Here is a 23,672-nt window from a genome sequence, read left to right on the forward strand (position 1 = left end):
GCCTCTGGCATGCAAGGCAAGTGCTCTACCACTGAGCCACCTTCCCAGCCCTTCTTTGGGACTCTTGTAGGCATTTCTGCTGTGCACATAGGTGTGTAACAGGCGTGCTTTTGATTTGTACTGCAGTCAGACTTGCGATTCTCAAACCTGTCATCTCTTCCTGCACTGTGTCTTCACACATGCCTGTCCGCCCCTTGCTCCATCTTATTCCCATGTCAGACTCCTAGCTACTCTTCATGGCCCCGTTCCACACCACCTCCTCCAGGAAGCCTCCGTGGCACGAGTGGACGGGGCTGGTGGGTTGTCTCAGCACATGTTCATCTCCAATCTAGGCCTGCATGAGGACAGGGTTGTGCCTAATGCAGCATCTGTCAGCGTGGTGTGTTTTCTGGAAGCCTCCTGCCGATCCCAGGCTGCCCAGCCTTCCTTTGTGGGGAGGGGCACAGACTCATCCAGTGATTATTCCCAGAGGCAAAAGACCCCCCAGGAGACTTGTTGATCAGACTGAGCACACGAATGAAGCTGCCACTAAAATGATCAATTAGCATCCTGCCCATCGGTCTATTAATATTAATGACCCTTAAAAACACTGTGCACACAGGCTCCTGCTCTTGACGGTTGTACTTAGTAGAATTTCATCCTTTTCTTCTTTTGCACTTTCCAGAACATGGACTCTTTCCCCCAAACTTGCCCTCCCCACACTCCCCCACCCCCCTGCTCTGCAATTCACTCGCTCAATGACCAGCACCATTGTTTACAGGCCTCCAGCCACGCGTGTGCCAGGCAGCTCAGAAAATGCAATCCTCCTCTCTCGCCAGCCAGGAAGCAGCGCTGTGCTTTTTTGGCAGCTGAACACCACGGTGGCTTCTGGAAAGAGCAGGACAATGCCGGACCCCAGGGGACAGGGCTCAGCTTTCCCTAATAAGCAGCAGCAGAGATGACACACATGTCACTCACAGGGCAGACTGAGCTGGATCCTGTAGGGCTGGCACCCCAGGGCAGCTCCAGCTGGGGACACTGACCACAAAGGGGGACAGTGCCAATTAAAATCATTAACCCTGGGCTGGGGTGCAGCTCTGTGGTGGATGTGCATCCAGAGGCCCGGGATCACACCCCTGGATTGAAATCAAATAAAAAGGAAAGTAAAAAAAAAAAAAAGTGTATCTATTTCGTGCTCTATTTTGCCCAGCCTGGTAAGCAAACCACCCTCCCATGTCTGCTTATTTCTTGTCTTTGAGACATACATGCCCGTCGCCTGCCACTCGGGAGGCTGAGACCCGCTGCCTTGCTCACTGGTGCCCAGCACAAGTCTGCACACGGCAGGCATTCGATAAATGCTTGCTGGATGATGATCGGGTTATGTATCACTAGTTAATTGTAAGCGACTCCCGATCATCTTTGAAAGCAATCAGGAGAAGGGAAAAGCACGTGGCAGCCTCAGTACAGCACTTGACCAGGTATTTTGCAGGATTTTTTTTTTCTCCAAGTTCAAGATGAGTTTAATTACTTAGTGTGAAGGATGCTCAAGGGGCCCTGGGCATGTGCCGGCCTGTCCTGAGGCCCTGCACCTCCAATGCCTTGGCAGAGGTGCAAGATGGCAGCCCTAGCCCCCAGCGGTCTCCACAGCCTGATTCAGTGTGGCCCAAACAGTGCACAACCATCCTCGCTCCCTGGCACACATCATGCGTGGGTGCAGAGTTTGCACCCACTTTTAGTCATTGAGCAATAGGAAAATAGCTTTTGGTGGCACTGGAGTTTGAAGTCAGGCCCTCAAGCTTGGAGAAAGCACTCTACCACTTAGGCCACCTCTCCAACCCTTTATACTGTGTTGTTTTTTGTTTTGTTTTGTTTGTTTTGCAGGTCGTGGGGCCTGGACTCTGGGCCTAGGCGCTGTCCCTCAGCTCTTCAGCTCAAGGCTAGTGCTCTACCACTTGAGCCATAGCGCCACTTCCGACTTTTTTCTTTATGTGGTGCTGAGGAATGGAACCCAGGGCCTCATGCATGCAAGGCAAGCACTCTATCACTGAGCCACCTTTTAAAAAATATTTACTTTGTCTTTATCTTCTGTTCAAATAGGTTTCCGCATGTCCATCCATGTCTGCAAGGCATCTTGATCATCCTCCACCCTCCCCCCACCCCTGCTTTGGTTCTTTTTGAGACTGGGTCTCACGTTTTGCCCAGGCAGACCTAGACCTCAAACCTCTTATGACATCTACAACAGCAGATACTGGCAGGTGTACTCCATCATTCCTAGCTATTGGCTGAACAAACTTTTTTCGGGGCTGGCCTTAAACTTTAACCTTCCTGTTGTTCTCTATCTCCCAAGTAGATAGGATTACGGTTGGGATCCACCTCTTGTAAACATGAAGTATTTCAAGGACATCACATGCTGAAAGAACCGCACAAGGGCACAGTGGTACATGCCTGTAATCCCAGCTTCTCAGGAGGTGGAGATGGAGAGGACTGTAGTTTGAGGCTCAACTAGACAAAAAGTAGTGAGACTCCACCTCAACCAATAAAGCTGGGCATGGTGGCACATGTCTGTCATCTCAGCTGCTCAGGAGGTGAAAATGGATGTTCACAGGTTGGGGCTGGCCTGGGCAAAAACATGATATTCTATTATTTTTAATAACTAAAGTAAAAAGCCACTGTGTGGCTCTAGCAGTACAGTTTTTGCCTCACAAATTGGAGGCCCTGGGTTCAAATCCCAAAGCAACAACAACAACAAAGCCCAACAGATACATTCTTTACACCCTTGGCTAGGAAACCGAGTCACAGGAACTGCCTCGTCACACAGCTAGCCTGCAGAGTGAGATATGGCATTTGTTGTAAATGCAAATGTATTGGAAACCTTTTGCTACTGATGCCAGAAGTTTATTCAAGCAGATCCCATTATCTCCTTCCCATTTGCTAGAGTGCCCGCCGCTGTCCCTGCCCGCCGCGCGGGCTGTCTCCCCTCTCCCCAGAGGATCGGGCGTCTTCCCCAGCCACCCAGCGCTGTCTCCTGTCCCCTTTAATTACACAGCAACTCTCCCAGGAAAGCCATTGAATTATCCAATTTAGCTCGCACGACTCAGAGCGAGGGACACTGCCTCTGCCTCCGGCCCGCCCAGGGCTCATCAGACTGCGCCGGGAATAAGGAGAAGGGCAGGACCCCATGCAAGTCTCCTGCGTGTCTGCACTGCACCGGACGGGGCGGGGAGGGCGCTGGCCCCGCCCACGGACCCCCTCTGGCCCCGCCCCTCCCGCAGACCCCAGCGTGCTGGCCCCGCCCCTCCCGCAGGACCCCTCCCACCCCGCGCTGGCCACGCCCCTCGGGCCGCCTCAGGCCCCTCCAGCAGCTGGCGCCAGTCCCTGCCCGGGTTTTGTGGATTCATCCTGCGGCTCTCCGGCCCTGTGTGAGGCGGGCACCCTGCCAGGATCTGGGCTTGGAAAATGAAGTCGTTGTCACCTGGCTACAAGCCTGGGACACAGCCTCCACCCTGACCAAGGGTGGGAGCTGGCGACTCAGCTGCTCAAAGGCCCTGCTGGAGAAGGGCTCAAAGCACCTCTGTGAGAATAAACGATGGCTATTAAGATACCATTTCCTATTATATGCATAGATGGCGATGACTACATTTATTAAATGTCCTTTCTATATAGCAAGCACTAATTTCAAAGAAATTGGGTGTCATTGTTTTTACTTTTTAACTTGAAAAAAAAAATCCAGCCAGGGCGCCCTGGTGGCTCACACCTGTGATCCTAGCTACACAGGAGACTGGGATCTGAGGATCGCAGTTCAAAGCCTGCCTGGGTAGGAAAGTCCATGAGACTATCTCCAATAAACCAGCAAAAATCAGGGAGTAGAGATGTGGCTCAAGTGGTAGAGTGCCAACCGAACACAAAAGCTAAGGGATGGCACCCAGGCCCTGAACTGGCACAAAAATGTTTTTCAAGCCCATTTGAGAATAGCAGTGTGAGCTCCTCTCTCCCTTCTTCCTGGATCAGCCTGGATCAGCCTCTGCAAGGTCACATGACCTTCACTCTACCCTCTCTCCATCTGCCATCTTCACTCTTATTGAGATGGTTGTTTTGCTGAATCTGGGGACAGTCCATTGCTGGCCTTGTGCCCTGTCACCACAAATGACCTGCTGAGTGCAATTCCTGAGAACAGGACATTCTCTTGCCAGATTTTGGACGACCATTAGGCTTATAACGTACACACACACATACACGCCAGTCCTGGGGATTGAACTCACAGCCTAGGTGCTGTCCATGAGATTTTTGCTCAAGGCTAGTGTTCTACCACATGAGCCGCAGCTCTACCTCCAGCTTTATGGTGATTATTTGGAGATAATAAGAGTCTCCTAGACTTTCCTGCCTGGGCTGCCTCTGAATCTTGATCCTCAGATCTCAACCTCCTAAGTAGCTAAGATTATAGGCAAGACCTACCGGCGCCCAGCAGACTCAGAAAATTGAATACCAGTGGAGTACCACCACCCTGTGTAGAAGAATCACATGCTTGTGTGTTCCCCTCCCCCACCCTCCTTTTCAGCAATTTAACTTCCTCCACTGTCTGAGAGCTCAGTCCAAGACTCCACCTCTTTAGTCCATACCAGTTCCTCAGCCTGTCCATCCAGCCATGGGTCACCGCTGGGCGCCAGTAGCCCACGCCTGTAACCCTAGCTACTCAGGAGGCTGAGATCTGAGGATCACAGTTCATAGCCAGCCCAGGCAGGAAAGTCCATGAGACTCTAATCTGCAATTAACCACCAGAAAACCGAAAGTGGAGCTGTGGCTCAAATGGTAGATCACAAACCTTGAGTGAAAAGATCAGGGACAGCCCCATGACCAGGAAAAAAAAAAATCACAAAGAAAGAAAGAAAAGAAAAATCCTGGCATTTGGGAGACTGAGACAGGACCTGGATCACAGGTCAAGGGTAGCCTGGGAAATATATAAAATATATTTTATATATATATATATATATATAATATATATATATATTATATATAAGACTTTGTCTCAGCAAAATGAAACAAATTAAAAATAAATGAAAGAAAGAACAAAACAGGGAGAGAGGGAGACAGAGGAGAGAAGGAGAGAATTACATTTGGGCTTAAGAATGAGAGCATGTGAAGGGTAAACAAAGGAGGAGGCTGCAATGCTTGGTAAGAAATGTACGCATTATCCTGCCCATGTAATTGTAACCCCTCTGTACAGTATGTTCTCAAATAAAATAAAATAAAATTAAAAAAAAAAGAATGAGAGCATGACTTTTTGGAGGATGGATGCTCCTAAGTAAACTGGAATATATGCATCTCTTAGAATTCAACATGAGATCGAGCACATCATTTTATGTGAAATGGAACCAAAGTACAGAATTTAAAAAATGGTTAACCCCTCCCCCATAAAAAAGAAAGAAAAGGAAGCACCATTCAGCATCATTCAGTGTTGAATGAGAGAGTCTAGAGCAACTTCACACACAGTTTGAACTCAAAGTGTCTGGGCACTGTGGCTCACACATGTAATCCCAGTTACTCTGGAAGTGAGATCTGAGGATCACAGTTCAGAACCAGCCTGGTGGACAACTCTATCTCTAATCAACAAAGAAGATGAAAGTAGAATTGTAGCTCAAGTGGTAGAGCACCAGCCTGGAGTGAAAAAGCCCAGGTGTTGAGTAGTAGAGCACAAAAGAACGATGACAAACATGAGATTGCGGGCACCTGTCATCCTAACTACGCAGGAGGCTGAGATCTGAGGATCATGGTACAAAGCCAGCCCAGACAGGAAGCTCTGTGAGACTCCTATCTCCAATTAACAACCAAAAAAGCCATAGTGGCTCAAAGGGGTAGAATGCTAGTCTTGAACAAAAGAGTCAGGGACAGTTCTCAGGCCCTGAGTTCAAGCCCCACAACGACCACTACTACCATCAATAACAACAAAAACATGAGGTGCAGGGGGCTGCTGCCGGTGCCACACAGCATCCCATTTTAAAGTAATTTTTAAAAATAAGTCAGGCCGAGTGCCAATGGCTCACGCCTGTAATCCTAGCTACTCAGGAGGCTGAGATCTGAGGATTGCGGTTCAAAGCCAGCCTGGGCAGGAAAGTCCATGAGACTCTTATCTCCAATAAACCATTCAGAAAAAGCCACAAGTGGCACTGTAGCTCAAGTGGTAGAGCACCATCCTTGAGCTGAAGAGAAGAGGGACAGCACCCAGGCCCAGAGTTCAAGCCCCATGACCGACCAAAAAAAAAAAAAAGTAATATACTCTGAAATAACAACAGATAGAATGTTCTAGAGACTGCATAACCAACACCCGGTCACTTAGTATCAATTGTATCCTGGCCTGTGCATGGCTGTGTGGCTGTTCTTGTGTATGGTTGGCAGGACCGGGGCATCCCCAGCTATACCTCCGAACCACCAGTCACAGACATGTAACCACAGCTGTGACATCCTAGGCTGCTAGAACCTTCTGGAACCACTGTCTTACGGTGTGGTCCATTGTTGAACAAAATGATGTCTTAGATGCAGATCCACCTTTATTTTTGAAAAAACAAATTGGATTTCCCAGAAAATCACGACAAGTATAGAGAGGTCCCCGCGCCTCTCCCCTGGCCTCCCCGCCTCCCTGCACCATTCACACGAGACCCCACGCTCTGGTGTCGCATTTCCCCACTAGTGTCTTCTTTCTGTCGCAGGGTCTCACTTCGCATTGGCGATGAGAGGCTGAGCCAGTGATCCTTTTGCCAGGCAGGTATCATGTAAACATCCAAAGAGGTGTCGCCATTCTAGAAAGAGGACCCTGTGGTCACAGGGGGCAACGTGAGCATACATATAGATTGACAGTAGTGGGGCTGGAACTTGGGTCTCACCCCTCGGTGCGCTACTCTTTGAGCCACACTTTCAGTCCTTTTAGCTAATAGTTTTTCAAATAGGGTCTCACTAAGTTTTGCCCAGGCTGGCTTTGAATCTTGATCCTCCTATTTTCACCTCCCTGGTTGGGATTACGGGCATGAGCCACCATGCCCAACCCTGCTTGTGTCTTCATTTGATCAGTGTACCACCCTCAATGGGATATGTCATTATACCCAGCTTAGACTCCAGCAAGAAGAGTTCACTTGTTTGAGATTGAACAGCCTATAATTCACTGGGCTGGGCGTTATTGAACCTGGCTCTTTTGTCCCCAGCCCCAAGTCCAGCTACAAGCATCCACCAGACCTTCCCCATCCTCACACAGGAGGCTTTGGGTTTTGTCCAAAGCTGCTGGTTAATCTGCCTCCGGGGTGCCAGCTTCCCTGGCAGTCGGGTCAGCTGGCAGGGCAGCCGGTGCTCCTCTGCCACTCACAGGGAAGATCTTAGTCCTGGGGTTCCAGTTTAATAACGGGTCCAGCTGGTGGGAGCGTTTATTTTAGCGGAGTGTGAAGGCTGTTGCTATGGAACGCAGCCCTGCACCCAGGAGCAGCCGTGGCTGGGAGGAGAAGCCGCTTTGCATTGTGTTTTCCCCGTAGACACATTTCCTTTCCCGCTACACGCTTCCCCACAGCTTTCCATGTCATCCTGCGTGGAAAACAGGCCCACGGGTGACAGTTTGAGTCAAGATGCCCATGCCCTCCCTCACCCATATGTTTACAGGCCCCGCCCCCTTTCTGGTAGGGAGAGAGAGGCAAGAGATATATCCCCACCCAGAGAGAAAATAGCATTTGAGTGGAGAGAAAAACAGGATTGATCCAGCCTGCCAAATTGGCCCCTCTTTTTCAATAGTTTCCCAAACTGTTCCTTTGCTACCCTGGACTCCTGTTAAGAGTTGGTCTAGGAGCTGGGAAGGTAGCTCAGTGTAGAGTTCTTGCCTTGCATGCATGAGGCCCTGGGTTCGACTCCTCAGCACCACATAAGCAGAAAAAGCTGGAAGTGGCATTGTGGCTCAAGCGGTAGAGCACTAGTCTTGAGGTAAAGAGCTGAGGGATAGTGCCCAGACCCAGAATTCAAGCCCCACAACCAACAACAACACAATTTGGTCTAGCTGGGCGCTGGCTCACTCCTGTCATCCTAGCAACTCAGGAGGCTGAGATCCTTGGATCATGGTTCAAAGCCAGCCCAGCCAGGAAAGTCTGGGAGGTTCTTATCAACAATGAACCACCAGAAAACCAGAAGTGGAGCTGTGGCTCAAAGTGGTAGAACAATGTCCTTGAGCAAAAGAGCTCAGGGACAGCGCCCAGACCCTGAGTTCAAGCCTCACAACTGACCAGGAAAAAAAAGTATCTTAAATGAACACGTAAACATTGTACATGTATGTGGTACTCTGAGACATTGTGTAACATAATATATATTGTATATGATTTATACCATTGTGCACTGCTCAAATCAGAGCAAGCACATCTATGTCCTCCAACATTTATTAATCTAGTCTTTACCTTATTCTATTATTATTTATTATGAACTTATGGTGGAAAAATTCAAAGTTCTTTCTTCCAGCTTTGGGGTGGGGGTTGCTAAAGTACTGGGGATTGAACTCATGGCTTTGTGCTTGCTACAAATTGAGCCAAATCTTGGGCCATTTTGCTTTTGTCAAGTTTTTAATTTTGTCCTTTCTTTCTTTCTTTTCTTTTCTTTTGGTCAGTCATGGGGCTTGAATCTGGGGCCTGGATGCTGTCCCTGAGCTCTTTTTGCTCAAGGTTAGTGCTCTACTACTCTGATCCACAGTATCACTTCCTAGGAATCTCATGATGTTCCTGCCTGGGCTGGCTTTGAACTGTGGATCCTCATGTCAACCTCCAGAGTAGCTAAGATTACAGGTATGAGCACCATCACCTGGTGATTTTTTATTTTTTTATTCAGATAGACTCTCCTACGTTTCTCCAGGCCAATCTCAGATCTTGACCCTCCTATCTCCCAAGTGGCTGGGAATGCAGGGTCTTGCACATTTTGGAATCTGTGGTCCATTGATGTCTGCAGCTGTCCTGTACTCACACCTTCTCTTCCTGTTACTCTTGTGACTCCCTTCTTTTTCTCTTCTCCCCTCTCTGCCTCCTCCGGCCCCCTCGGGCAGGTGAGACCCCAAGTAGATGTTCAGGGATAGCTCAGGATAACGGTGCTCGCACACCCACATGGTCTCCTGTGCCCACCCAGAAGGCTGCGATGTACTCAGAGCTGGGATGACGAGTGGGTTCCATGTACACCTGGGACTAGCTGACAACCCAGACATCTCTATTCAGGAGAGAGATAAGCGTGTGTGATGGTGAGAACTAGCGGGAAATGGGATTGCAAATATTCCAATTAGCATCTATGCTGAGCCTATGAATCCACGAATGATGTGTTTTACCTGAGCCCACGGGAGGCATGTAAAATTCACAGCATCCTACAGACCCTTCTTCCTGAGCGCCTCTCATTCAGCTCGTTTGCATCTAATGAGTACCTACTATGTGCTGGGCCTGGCAGCCAGGCTGAGCCTTTCCACAAGGGGCTTCAGGCGCCCTGGCACATGGAGAAGGGGAATCAGCAGCCAGGACCCCACCATCCGGGGTGGGCAGGGACGCTGTGAGGGGCAGGGAAGATCGGAAGACCCTGGGGTCCCCTGCCAGGGTCTCAACTGTCCACAGTTCCCGACTCCTGAGACTCATGACCAGCCTGTTCTCGGCTGCTGTGCTGGATCTTTGCTGTGGAGAGCTAGCCATCATTGGATAGAGTGCTTAGTACTGCTTGACGGTTGTTTTCTCTGTGTGTGCCATTGTGGGACTTGAACTCAGGTCCTCAAGGCTGGTACTCTGCCACTTAAGCCACACCGCCACTTCCAGCGTTTTGCTGGTTAACTGGAGATAAGAATTTTTCTGCCCTGGTTGGCTTCTAATGGTGATCCTCAGATCTCAGCCTCCTGAGCAGGCATGGACCCAAGTTTTCTTACCTCGTTTTGTAGATGGGAGGACCACGGAGGTGAAGATACTCACGTTGAGCCGCCCAGCGCGGGGATTCAGATCTCTTTTCTCCCAAGTTCTCAGTACCCCTCCCTTCTTCCCAGGCCAGACCTCTTTCCATCAGCACCTGCTGCCTTCTGACAGGTGGAGGCAGGTAGAGCTGGGCAGAGTAGGGACAGACAGGCCGGAAGGGGGGAAGGGCAGGCAGGGGTCAAAAATATCTCCCATGCTCCGGCTCTGCATCTCGTGATGCTGAAACTCAAGAGCCCCCTGACTCAGCAGGGCATTGACCCTGGCGGGTCCTGGGAGGGCAGCCATGCTTGGAGGAGAACAGCAGGGCGCCACAGCCCCCCTGTGCCCCGCAGCTCACCTGTGCCTACCTTATCTCTCCCTCCACACAGGGCAGCTCCCAGTAGCTCCCTGGAACAGATGCTGGTCTCTGTCTCCACCTCCAATACAGAGCCTGGTATACAACAGACACTCACTAAGCAACTGGAGGGGATGGATGAATGGATGCATGGATGGATGATGGGTGGATGGATGGACAGATGGATGATGGATAAATGGATGGATGGATAGTGAATGTGCGATGGATGGATGGATGATGGATAGATGGAGGGATGATGGTTGGACAGATGATGGATGGATAGACAGATGTTGGGTGATGGGCGGATGGATGGACAGATGGATGAGGGATGGATGGATGATGGGTGAATGATAGATGGATTGATGGATAAGGAGTAAGTAATGGATGGATGGATAATGGATGGATGATGGATGGATAGATAGATAATGGATTGATGATGGATAGATAGATATGTGGATGGATAGACAGATGTGCATGGGGCTGGCTGACAGAATGGCTCAAGTGGTGCTGTGCCTGCCTAGCAAGCATGAGGAACAGGTTCAATCCTCAGTACTACAGTCAACCAACCAGTCAGTCAAACCATCCATAGCAGTGGGGTGGGTACATCACCTCAGACATGTGTGTATACATATGTGTGGGGGCATGCATGAAAGGGGGGGAGAGGGAGAGAGAGAGAGAAAGAGAGAAATCAGCAGAACTGTGAACCTAGCAACCTGCAGGCCACAGGTACTGACTGACGAACGCACGAGCCAGGTGCATTCTACACTGTGGCCTGGAAGTTCCTGCTGCTATCCAGCTGCTAGCCCAGATAGCTGTTGGGTTTGGGGCAGGTCTAGAGATCTAGAAGATTCCAAGGAAGGATTGTGGGTCTCCTCAGCAGCGGAGGGGTGAGGACTCCCCCTGAGTCTCAGGCAGAGGCCTTTCACCAACTCCTGAATGCAAGAAGCGTGTCTACATTTTGGCCCGTGGGCGTGGTGGTGTGGTGTGGACTGGCCAATCAGCATCCTCCCCCCACACCCATGTGGACAACTGTGCCAAGAGGTCAAAGAGTTCAAGTCTCGCCTTCGATGCCAAACCCCTGCAGCATCTGGGTGCCTGCTAGACCATTCAGCTAAAAGGCAATGCTAGGAGAGTATTTCTAGAACCCACATGGGCCAAAATAAAAAAGGCTCTGGAGTCTGGGAGCTTTGCCTGCCCCCAGGCCCCACCTTCCTGCCCCACCACTGCGTCTACACCAAGCTCGCTGCTCGGGTCTCGCCTGGCCTGTGCTTCTCTGTGTTCATGTCAGGCCTCTAACAAGCCTGCTGGCCAAGCCTGCCTCTCCTCTCCTGGGGGAGTTGTCATTCTGTTGATCGTTCAGAGAAACATTTGTTCTGGGCGAGCTCAGACTTCTGCATCAATTCGGAGGGGACCTGGGAGACCGTGGATCATCTGGAAATGTCTGCGCTGGGGCGGGGGGGGGGGGGGGTGCTCTGCCTCTTTCTCACCCAGACAGGGCCTGGCCAGAGACTCAGTCGGGGCCCTAGAGCTGCAGGGAGCAAGCGTGGCTGGGGGTTGGTGGCAGGGTAGGTAGCAGAGATGGGGGTCCCAGGCCTGGGCTTGAATCCGGAGCCTCACTTTCCCCGGTGGGCAAGCTCTGTGCCTCCCTCCCTTATGTGCGGTGGTGACAGGCAGAGGGAGGAGCCTGCATCTGACGCCACAGTGGAGAACCAGCTAAGGCTCAGGGCTGGGCCTCTCTGGGTCAAGAAACAATATCTGCTTCCTTTGCCTCAGCGTGTGCTCTGATTCTTTGTCCAGAGGTTAAAAGTCAGGCCTGGCTGTCCCTCCTATTACCCCTTTGTAGAAGTTTTCCACGGTCAAGGGTCAGCCTGCCCCCCTCTCCCCCGTCTACCACTCCTCCTCTCCCCCCCAGCACTGGCAGATGGAATTCACTGTAAAGCCCTCACAGTAGGTGGCGCTATGGGTCCCACGGTACAGATGGAAAACTGAGGCGCGGGGGTTGCCCAAGGACAGGAGAAGGGGGTGCAGAAATGCTAACTCAAGCTGTCAGGCTCTCCTCTGCAATCCTCACATATGCCTTCTGAGGACTCTCTGGGGTACCTCGGCCTCGCCAGCAGCGCCCCACAGCCGCAGTGCTCTGGGGGACCTGCAGGGACCTTCCAAAGTGCTGTGGGGAGACCAGGGGCTCCCAGAGTAATGAGCGCGTCCCAGGTGAGCCACCAGGCTGTGGCAGGCAGGGGACAAGAGAAGCCACACAATTGAAGCATGCTGGCAACGCTGGATTTGGGAACTGGCAGAGCAACAAGAGGAAAATCTGGTCCACAAATCTGGGGTTCCCAGATGAAAAAGAAAAAAATGTCTGCAAGTCTTCCATCAAGTAGGAAGTTAGCAGCCTTGTGCTAGGCTGGGCAGCAGTGACTCATGCCTTTCATCCTACCTACTCAAGAGGCTGAGATCTGAGGATGGAGGTTCAAAGCCAGCCCAGGGAGATAAACCCAGGAGACTTATCTCCAATCAACTAGCAAAAAGCTGGATGTGGAAATATAGTTCAAGTGGTAGAGGACCAGCCTTGAACAATAAAACTAAGAGAGAGCATTTAGGCCCAGAGGTCAAGCCCCAATACACACCTACATAAACACACACACACACACACACACACACACACACACACACACACACACACACACACACACACACACACACCCCACTTGCTTCCAACTCAGATGCCACAGAAAGCAGAGCATTTGGTCACATGACCACATGGCTGCTCTCTTCCAGGCTCACATCTACACTTCCTCCGAGGTGACAGAGCAAAGAATGAGAACAAGACACAAAAGAGCCAACAATCAACCCCATCATGAAGACAGAGACCTATTAGGACCCCAGGGGCAGGAGGAGCCCCCCCCAAAGCAGAGACAGTATGAGCTGGGTGGACCCTGCAGGTCACCAGGAATGGCTAGCAAGGCCACCAGGAGGAGGAGCCAGTGGCATCAGGGGCTGGCCCCATCCATTAGCCGTGTGCCATTACATGAGAAATTGAGATCAAAGATCAGAGTTGAGGCTGGTAAGCACTGGTGCTTATGACGTTCCGGACAGCACCAGGGGACAGGCTGGATGTGCGTGACGGCCAAGACTGTGTCTACGATGGGTTGGAAGGAAGCGCCACCCTGCACCCTGTCACCAGTACTCAGAACAACAGCAAGGGCCGAGGACCCCAGCTGTGACAATCGCTGGCTTTGATACCGCGGGAGTTTGTAAGCCAGTCGTGGCTGCGCAGTGGCCAATTTAATGAGGAAATTTGCTGCATGCAGCCCAGCATGCAGGAGTGTGTTTAAGACCAGCAAGGATTGCTCTCCCTGTGGCTGTCTTTCAGGATTTTCACCGCCTTTTGTTCAGGGACTTTCTCCCAGCTTGCCCACCGTACTGGGCGGTTTGTCTGCACAGGACTCTGCACTTGCACGTAGCATTGCTGAGTTGAGGCCTACCTGGGGCTCTTGTTTCAATGACACCAATGACCCAGGAACCTAGGGACCAGCATGTCAAGGGGAGGGATGGTACTCTAAGACCTCCAAGGCCATGCCAGGGTCTGTGGGCCCCCTCGGGGAGCAGGAAGGAGAGGGCTGGGGTGCCAGAGCAGGTATTTCTATAACTGGGTCAATTATTTTGTGATCAGCACATGTCTGCGAGAAAGGCCACATCTGCTGTGCCATCCTGGCCCACATCACCTGCCTCGGTAAGGAAGAAAAATGTTTGCCTCTAGGTGAGGAGGGGGAGGGAGAGGAGGAGGCAGCATCCTCCTGCTGCCCATGCAGCTTTTCTTCTGCTTTCCTCCTTGCCTTGTTGGAAGGCACCTCTGCCTGCACTTTCATCTTCCCCCCTTCCTCTCCCCCCCCCCCCCCGCCTGCCAGGCAGCCCCAGGAGAAGCCTGCACACCTGGCGGGGGCGCTCGCTGGGCCTGTGGTGCCTTCTGTGCAGAGCCAGCTCCGGCTTGCTCTCCTGGCTGAGAATCTGCAAAAATGTCCCCCAAGGACACGGTTGGTGGAGGGCTGGTGGGGCGTCGGAGGCAGCTCTGTGAGCAGGCTCTCGATCCTGGCTGGATATGAAGTTGAGAGCTCCAGAGCAGAGCCTGGCCCTGAGACCTCAGCCAGAGCAGTGGTCCCTGAGCCCATGAGAGCCTCCCGCCAAGCTCTGCTTGACAGATGGGGAAACTGAGGCTGGGTTTCCTCCCAGCCTGGCCGGTGGTATACTTGGTGCTCCATTTGAGCTTTCCCTCTGGAGTTGACTTTAGGTGGTGTGGCACATGCACACAAATACACACAGGTGTGTACACTCACACTCAAACTGCACCACCGTTCAGGCTCGATCCATGTCTAGCCCATAGTAGGTACTTAGTAAACCTTTGTGAGGGGCCTGGCCAGCTTGGTCACTTGGACCTGGAGTATCACCAACAAGGCAAGGAGAGCCTGGCATCTCCAGGGCCCGGTGCATAAAGGAGACGCTTGAGGGTAGCTGAGAATTGTCTGAGGATTTGCTTTCTGAGATCCAAGCTCCCACTATGGAAAAGGGGAGGGGCTCTGGGCTCCTCTGCAGGCTCCTGAAGTACCTAAGGAGTCCCCATACTCTGCTGGTCACCCCCAGTTCACTGCTGGCTCCTAGAGCTGGAGGGGAGAGCTTTCTCCTTGACCCCACCCCCACCCCCAGGAGCTTAGGCCAGGCTCTTCCTTCTTCCTGCCATCCCACCTACCTACACTTCTCATAGAGACATTGCAAGGCCGCCATGCTGACTTCCTGCCCAGGTCACTGAGAAAAAATTCTTGAAATAACAGCTTTGGTGTCCAGACCACACATCATTGAGCCCAGTGTTGAAGCCCTGCCCTGCCTGGGTGGAAAACCCACCACGGAATCCACAGCCGCATCTAAGGTGAGCAATGGGGAGAAAAGTAGCGACTCTTACAGAATGAATGTGGATGAGAAATGGGGCCAGTCAGCAAAGTACTGCCCGCCACCACCGCTGCTCCCCCCTCCCCGCCCCCCCCCCCCCCGTGAGCAATACCAGAGCTGCCACCTTGTGGGAATTGCTTTCTAGAAATCCAAGAGGTGGTAAGCATTTGCTCATTAAATCCATAATACCAAGCTTACGGACGTCACTGGGTGCCATGATCATCTCTTTGCAGATGAGACAGCCAAAGCTCAGCCACGTCAGTCTAGGCCACAAAACTAGAAACCGGTGTGCAGGAATGTGAGTCCAGCCTACTTGATTCTAAAGCCATTCGTCTAATCAGAGTTCATTTCAGACCCAGAATGAACCCTCTGTGTGGACCCATCAGTCCATTTCAGGGCCAAGAAAACTGAGGCCCAAAGAAAGGAAGAGACGAGTCTAGTTATAGAGCAGCCACCAGCAGAAGCAGGCCTCGGGCCATATTTATCCATATTTACTGAGCACTTACCAAATCCTAGGTTCTAAGTACTTTATGTCCCTCTTTTTGTTTAATTTTTATAATAACTCTAGGGAGAAAGAAAGTATTAGGAATCCCACTTGAGTAAAATGAGGCAGAGAGAGAAAGTCATAGCTTGCTCAAGGTCACACAAGTTAATTCATAGCAGAGGCATGACTCTGAACTAGAGAGCCAGACTCTGGAGCAATCCTGGGTGCCACTTGGTGGCCCCTCCCCCTCCAGAGGTAGGGGGGCATCGTCCAGCCTAGAGGGTGGCTCACAAAGACTCTACCAAAGGAACAGAGTCTGTACCAGCTCCCAGGGTAAGGCCACCACCAGGCCTCACAGGACACTCAGGGAAGTGGGCACGGCTGGGACTGGCGGGCACAGGCCGCCCGAAGACCATCCACCCCCTGCCTCTGCAAGAGAAGTCTATCCAACACCACGCAGACAAGCAAAGAACACATCCTGTTTTCTGAGTCTGATTGTAAGCAGTGCACATCTTGAGAGATGTGTGGATGAAAGACACCATATAAAATGCAATCAATTATGAATCACCATTACTGAATTAATCACATGTATGATTAATATGGTAATAATAATTAATGGGAGTATGGTCTGGAGATTAGAGCTCAGAACTGGCAGGGAGGAGTCCGGTGCTTCTTTTGCAGGCTCGGCAGGAGTCTTTGCCTCTGTCCTCCTAGGGGAACACTCTGGGCTTGGGGCTTGGTCTCTGTCCCCTGGCTCATGCCTCCGCCCAAAGATGTGCAGAAACTGCTAGAATGTTCTGAGCCAGGCCATAGACTCTCCCTCTCTAGGGACAGCTGCATCTCAACTGCTTGAGGTCAAGGGGACAGAGTTTCTTGAAAAAGCCAAATCTTGGTCTGGCACAAGTGAACAGAATGAATGAAGCTAGAATGAGAATGGGGTAGGCATGGCTTTGGAGCTAGGCTTTGGTGATGTGAGAGAGCCCAGCTTATTTGATCTGTCTGTCCTTCTGTCTGTCTGTCTGTCTGTCTGTCTGTGTTAGGCTTGGTCTTTGCTCAGAAATCCCCAGAGCGCCGGACCTCATCTGTTCCTTTCTTTGTAAAGCTAGTAGATTATTTCTGCACGTGACTTTATAATTTCCTGTTACGTGTCTAACCCACGCTTCTTTCCTCATTGTAAAAGAGTCAAGTCACACAAAAAGAATATATGCAATATAGCACATTGTTCTCCCATCTCTCCTGTTTATACTTTGATGTGTATCTTTATAGTCTGTCATATATAAATATATATGCACACAGATATTAAGAATATGTATGTGCATATAATTATGCACAAGTCCTTTTTCTTACAAATAAAAAAAGAAGAAAAACAGGTGGAGTAGATCCCATGCATTGTTCTGCAGATGCTTTTTTGATACAAGATACTACGCACACAATTCAAATTGGAACAGTGCGGCAGAGCCAAAAACTCTACCAATGAAAATGATTAGGCGTCTGGTAAGGAGGAGCTAGCCATGATGGCGGGGACAGGGGAGGGCAAGCTTGAACACTTTTCTGTTCTTGGTGCTCAGCTTCTTTTCACTGCCTGCAAAAGGTCATTTATCAGAAAGCGCCTTAATGCAGTTTAGAAATGAACGTCCCCCAACCACCTGGTCCCTACATGGCTGGAATTCTATTTGTTCCCCAGCCTAGAAGGGAAACATCTATTGCTCCTTTGAAAGCGAAAAATGCCAGCGTCTCTTGGAAGCTGCCTCTGAGGACAGCCAACTCAGGATTGTAGCAGCAAGGAGAGCCTCCTGGGCAAATCCCCTCACTAGGAAAATGGAGAAACTGAGGCTGAGAACAAGGGGAAAACAAATCTCCCCAGGGCCACATAACTAGCAAAAGGCTGAGTCAAGAAAGAAAAAGCACATTATCCTGACTCCAGTTCTTCTTACCATGACTTCCAGGGTCTGAAAATGGGTAGACTGGAGGGGCTGGGAGGGGGAGGGGTGTGTGTGGGGGGACAAGGTTCCTGAAGTTACTTATAGTGATGAAGATTAACTGGACGATACTAAACAGGCACACAGTACTGTCTCTAATGGGAAATAGCTTTGTAATGGATCACTCAATCCTGGCAGTCATCTGGAGAGGGGGGGAGATGAACCCCACGTCTTGTCTGCTGTATTTGGACAAACTAGAAATTAGGAGCATGCCACTCCACGCCTTGCTGGCCTTCCTGACAGCATGCAGCGCTTGGATGATGGAGCAGCAGGGCGTTTCCCGGGAATGGATGGCTCTGTCTGGGGAGACAGCAGGCCGAGGGCTGAACTGGTCATCACTCACCCCGTGCAGGGAGCCCCACACACAGCCTGCCTTTCCCTGGTGCCTGTGGGCTGAGAGTTTATACATCAGAATCTCTGAGGTTTGTTCTCTTCGGATACGTTGAGACCAGGGGAGAGAGACTGGGTCCTGGCCTGTGCCCTTGCTCCTGGACTTCTCCGTGACTGGTCAGTCTCCCATGGAGAGAGATCTAAAACAAGCAGACAGACACTCCGTGGCCCTGCCGAACACACCATTGGTTTTAATTGTTTATATATTTTATGCCAGAGCCTGGGCACTGTTCCTTAGCTTTTTTGTTCAAGGCTGGTTGCTTTACCATTTGAACCACAGCTCCACTTCTGGATTTTTGCTGGTTCACTGAAGATAGGAGACTCAGATTTTGATGTCTGAGCTGGCTTCAAACTGTGATCCGCAGACCTCAGCCCCCTGAGTAGCTAGGATTTACAGGAGTGAGTCACCAACGCCCAGCCCGGACCCCCTCCTTGGAAAGGGGCTTGCCATTCACATTTCACAGATGGGGAAACTGAGGCTCCAACACAATCTGTGCCGTGCCCCAAAGCCAATAAGCAAGCGAGCAGATGGCAGTGTGCCCATTTGAGAACTGGCCAGAATTTCCCTTTGTTGACCTTGGGCAAGTTCCTTATCATGGCTAAGTTTCTTCTCTAAGCTGGGAGTTTGCTAGCAGCAGTGTAGTCCCAGAGCTGGGGGAAGCTTCGGGGGACCCTACCCAGATCCCGGCCTGCAGGATGTCTGGCATAAAACAGGTGTTTAATAAATGTTATTAGTGTCATTATAACAGATGACAATCTATGGCTCTGCATCCTCTGCCTGCTTTGTTACAAAGTCTAAATGCTACTCAACAATATGACCCTATCTTTAGGTTAGGGGTGCCAAGAGCAGGGAAGGGTTAAGGCGGAGGTGAGGGGTGGAGCATGGAGGGGCTATTTCTGCCTCCCATTTCTGATACCCTCAGTGACCTTGGACCAATCTCTCTCTCTCTCTCTCTCTCTCTCTCTCTCTCTCTCTCTCTCTCTCTCTCTCTCTCTCTCTCTCTCTTTCTCTCACAACACCCCCCCCAGGCCCTTTGTTCTTGATGCATCCACATAATGATGCTGGCTGCAAGAGCACTGGGTAAGAACTTACCAGAGGAGGCCGGGGCACCCAGAAAGCGCACGTGCTCCTGAGAGCGGAGGAAGCCCTCCCCTTGCCGCCCGCGGCCCGAGGCAGCCTGGCTGGAAACCTCCGGGGACTGGTGCGCCCCGGGCTGCGGGGCGCTGCCTGCCTGCCCGCCCACCCTGCTCAGTCCCGGCGGGACTCGCCCAGGCCCACCTCCGGGGCTGGCCCTGGCCCGGCCGAGCGCCCCTCGGCCCGGCCCCCTGCCCCTACTCTGCACTCCCCGCCGAGCCGGCTTGGCTTCGTCAAAAGCAGGGCCCATCAGGGTGGAGGCGGCGATGTGTCAGCTGGTATTCAGGCTGTGGTGGTGCGCTCGGCTCGCTGCCCCTCCCCGTCTCCCCAAATCCACCCACCCCGTTACCCACTGCCTGGGGGGCCTTCCGGGTGGCAGCTTCACAGACACACCGAGGCACACACAGACGCACACGCACCCACGAGCAGCCCGAACCCTCGGCGGTGGGGGCGGGGACGGGCTCGCCCGGCCCCTCCTCGGCCCCCGCACCCCGGGGCGCGGGCACCGGGTCGGGGCCCCGGGCTCTGGAGAGCCGAGGCGCCGCGGCCCGGCTGCGCCTGACCCGAGCCGGCTGGGAGTGCGCGGCGGGCTCGGCGCGCGGGGACCCGCGGTCCCGGGCGGGCCGGGAGGCGACGATGCGCGGGGCTGCGACCCCCGGCGCGCGGGCTCGGCGGCGCCCGCCGCCCTCGCGGGACCCCCGCGGGGGCCGCGGCCCCGCCGGGACGGCCCCGCCCGCCGCGCCCCTCCCTCCCCGGCCCCGGCGCGTCCCTGCCCGCCGCGCCCCTCCCCGGCCCAGGCGCGTCCCCGGAGCGGCGCGGAATTTCCTCCCTGCACCTTTAAGAAGCCCGCGGCCCCGCGGCGGGACGGAGCGGGAGCCGCGCGGAGGAAGTTACGCACCCGAGCAGACCGGGAGATAAAAGCCCGCCCGCGCCGGGAGTGCGGCCGAGGACTCGGCTCCGGCCCGAACTTGGGGCGGAGCGCAGGGGGCAGCGCCGCGCCCCGCCAACCGGCCGGCGCGCGCGGGGGGCGGCCGCGAAGCCCACCCGGCCGGGGCCCGCCGCGCCCGGCCCCCCCGCCCGCGACGCCCCAAAAGTTTGCACTTGTTCGCGGCGACCTGGGCGCGCGGCCCGGGCGGGCGATGCGGGCGCGGGCGGCCCCCGACCCCGGCCCGCGCCCCCCGCGGCGGCCCCGGCGCCCCCCGGCCCCGGTCTGACGGCGGCGGCTGGGCTCGCGGCGCGCGCCGGCCGGAGGGCGGCGGTCGTCGGCCTCCCGGGTCTCCGGTCGCTCCGGGAGGCGGCTCCGAGCGGGGTAAGCGGGCGCCGGGCGCCCGGGAGGAGACGGGGCCGGGGCCGGGCGCTGCGGCTCCGCGGGGCCGCCTTCCTCAGGGAAGGGCTCGGGCGCCGCGCGACCTCGCCCGGCTCCGGGCCGGCCACTTGCGGCCGCCGGCCGGGGCTCGCGCCCGGGCAAAAGTTATTTAGTGGCGGCTGCGGCGCCGGGAGGAGGGCGGAGGGGGGCGTGGGAGCGCGCGGCCTCGCGAGGGGAGCCCGGGCCGGCGGGGGCCCCGCGCCCCGTCCTCGCCCGCCCCCCTGCGCGCCCGGGGCGGGGACGGGCCCCGCGAGGACGCCCGGGGAGGGGGCTTCGTGGAAAGTAAAAGCCCCCGACCCTCCTCCCGCGCGCGCCTGCCCCCCGCGCGCCTCCCGCCCGGCAAGCCGGGGGCTGCGCGAGTCGCGTGGAGAACTCTCGCCGGCCCTGGCTGGAAAGTTCTGGGGCGCCGCGCGGGGGTCGGTGAGCGCAGGGGTGGGGCCGGCGGCTCGGCGCGCGGCGTCCGGCCCGGGAGCCCGAGCGGCGGCGGGAAGGCGGGAAGCGGCGCTCGGGGCCGGGGGCGGCCGCGCGGGCTGAGGGGCGGCGCGGGGCGCGCGCGGGGAACGGGGCTTCGCCCCGCGGCTCCTCACGCGCGAGGGCCGCCCGCGGGGCTCGCTGCCCGCCCGGCCTTCATTAAAGGCGCAATTATTAATTGCTCCGGCGGCGCAGCGTGCAACTTCGGGAAGGCGAAGGGAGCGGCGCCGTCGGCCGGGCCGGCCCCGGTGCGGTGCCGCCCGGCCCGAGGCGCGGGCTCCACCCCGCTCCTCAGCGCCCGCGGGCCGGGGCTGGCGCGGGCGGGGGTCCCCAGCCGCCCCGTCGGGGTCCGCCCCCAGTACCCAACTTTCCAGGGCTGCCCGGCCGCCGAGAGGGCGTCACCCCGGAGCGGGGGGGGGGTCGGAAAGCGAGGGCGCCCCGGGCGGCGGGGGTCGCGGGGTCCCGGCCTGGGCGGGGGACGGGGGAGCAGGAAGGAGACCCCAAGCCCCAGGGCTCCCCTCGCCCTCCTCGGCCTTCCTCCGGTCCCACCGCACCGCCCGGCCGCGGGGGGCAGGGGGCACCCCGGGACCCCGCCGAGACCCCATGCCCACCGCGGGGCCGGGGCGCCGCGCGCCGCGCCCGAGCCCGGGCAGCTCCCGGAGCCGCTAATTCAATAAGACGGGAGCATCAGAGTTTGGAAATCCTGAGGAAATGTAACGTTCTGGTTTGAACCCCCTGGCTCTCGGCCCCGAGGACCCCTGGGGGGCACGGGGCGCGTTGGCGGCGTTCGTCCGTTAACGACGCAGGTGCGGGTTCTCGTTCCGGGCGGCGGACGGCGCGGGACGCAGCCTCGCCCGCCGGACCTCGCCTCCCGGGCCGCGCCGGGGCCGCCCCCGTCCCCTCCCCGCGCCCCTCTCTTCTTCCTTGCTTCCTCCTCCTTGGCAGAAAAACACTGTCATGTTCAGGCCCTGGCTCGCAACGCCCAGCCGCTGGACTTCCCTGGCGGGTTGTTGTCACCGCATCCCATTTTCCAGCAGAGCTACAAAGCCACGAACAGACCGGAGAGTTGGACTCCCCGCTGCGGCCTGGGCCTCGGGCCTCCCGGATCCCCCGGTCCACCGCTCCAGCCTCCTCCTAGCCCGGGCAACCCCGTCCTGCAGACGCAGCCCCCGTCCCGGCCTTGCTCGCAGGCCGCAGCCGCCCGGAGCTCCCTACCTGTTAGGGAGCGGTCGGGAGCCGGCTGCTGGGAGGATTAATTGGGGGCATGCTGTGTTCTGGGCAGCTCCGCGCCCGGGTAGCAGCCTCCAAACCTTTGCCCGCCTGCTATTTTATTTTTACTACATTTTCCTCGGGTTGTAAAAATAGACGCTGGGCACGTTCTCTCTAGCAAGTTTTCTAGCAAGGAACACGTTGAAGGCCGGGCGGGTTCTATAACAGGTTTCTTTTTAAACAACCAGAGGTGAGATGTGAAAATGAGAGCCGGGCTGGCCTCATTCATCTGCATTAAGAGGCCCTTCATTCAGAAAGGGGGGCAGGGCGCCCCGAGGTGATCGATGGGTTCCATGCTGGGCCTGAGCAGATGGTGGTGGCTCTCCCCCCTCTCCCCAGACCCGCGGGGGGGGGGGGTTCTCCCTGAGCTCACCACCAGCCACAGGATGGCAGCGTCCACGCCTCTCCCCGGCTTGGCATGCCTGGCCAGGGCCATGTTTGCTTCTGGGTGGTGAATGGGGTTTCGTTCAAACCTGGACGGAAACCTTCCGGAACCTTTGGGAGAGCTGTCAGGTGAGAGTCCAGTTACTGTGTATGATTGTGGGTTTAAATGCTACCACCGTGGGCATAATAACCAGAATAATTAATAATACAGGCTGTGTGTGTGTGGTGCATTGGGGCTTTGAACTCGGCCTTAGTTCTTGCGAGGCAAGTGCTCTACCCTGGAGCCCAGGCCTCGGCTCTAGCACAGGAGTTTTAGGTGTGACTAGTTTCCTGTCTTTGCCCCACTGGCTGGCATTTTTGGCAGGATCCCATTTGGGATGATGATTTGGTTGGTGATGTACCACACACTCTACGACTCTATTTTATCTATTAGTTTATCTATGTTAGTTTGTAAATAATGACCACAGCAATAAGCAATAATCACATTGATTCATTTTTAGACGTACTCTGCAAAATACTGGCTTTGATCAGAAACTCTTGACAGGACAACACGTTTTCATTTCTGTGGACAAAACATTTTCATTTCTGTGGACATCTTTCCCAGGAACAGTTTTGTCTTTTCTTTTTCTTTCTTCTTTTTACTGTTAAAAAGAAAAAGTTAATCTAGGCATTAGTGGCTCATGCCTATAATCCTAGCTATTCAGAAGACTAAGAGCTGAAGATCAAAGCCAGCCAGGGCAAGAAAGAGACTCTTATCTCCAGTTAACTACCAAAAAAAACTGGAAGTGGAGCTGTAGTTCAAGTGGTAGTGAACTAGCCTTGAGAAAAAAGAAAATGCTCAGGGATACCACCTAGGCCCCAAGTTCAAGCCCCATGACATTCACCCCCCCCCCAAAAAAAAAAAACAACTACCCACATTAAAATTACTGTTGCAGGTTATGCCTGCAATCAGAGCAGTGTTCCGGGCTGGCTCCCAGGTGCCTGCCTTGGTAGTCT

The 23,672-nt window shown here is 54.5% G+C and overlaps 1 protein-coding gene and 1 long non-coding RNA gene across 10 annotated transcripts in view; one reads left to right on the forward strand and one right to left on the reverse strand.

Moving 5' to 3' along the window:
* Positions 1-6,584: 6,584 nt before the first annotated feature.
* Positions 6,585-19,301, reverse strand: LOC138822237 (uncharacterized). Its single transcript, XR_011370380.1, has 3 exons — positions 19,145-19,301; positions 10,271-10,353; positions 6,585-6,770 (listed from the first exon to the last, which is right to left on the reverse strand). It is a non-coding gene; the product is annotated as an uncharacterized lncRNA (long non-coding RNA).
* A 1,100-nt stretch (positions 19,302-20,401) lies between these two features.
* The window catches only part of Ntng2 (netrin G2), a 50,088-nt gene continuing 46,817 nt past the window's right edge, over positions 20,402-23,672 (forward strand). For 7 of the 9 annotated variants that reach the window (XM_070014891.1, XM_070014894.1, XM_070014896.1 and 4 more), the window contains exon 1: positions 20,402-20,495. The gene's annotated coding sequence lies outside the window, so the exon portion shown is untranslated. Of the gene's footprint in view, positions 20,496-21,708; positions 22,806-23,672 lie in introns of those variants that run through there. The other 2 variants (XM_070014892.1, XM_070014893.1) reach the window with 1 other exon arrangement.

Source organism: Dipodomys merriami, unplaced genomic scaffold (genome assembly GCF_024711535.1).
Source record: "Dipodomys merriami isolate MVZ:Mamm:240054 unplaced genomic scaffold, mDipMer1.0.p SCAF_11, whole genome shotgun sequence".
Lineage (NCBI taxonomy): Eukaryota > Metazoa > Chordata > Mammalia > Rodentia > Heteromyidae > Dipodomys > Dipodomys merriami.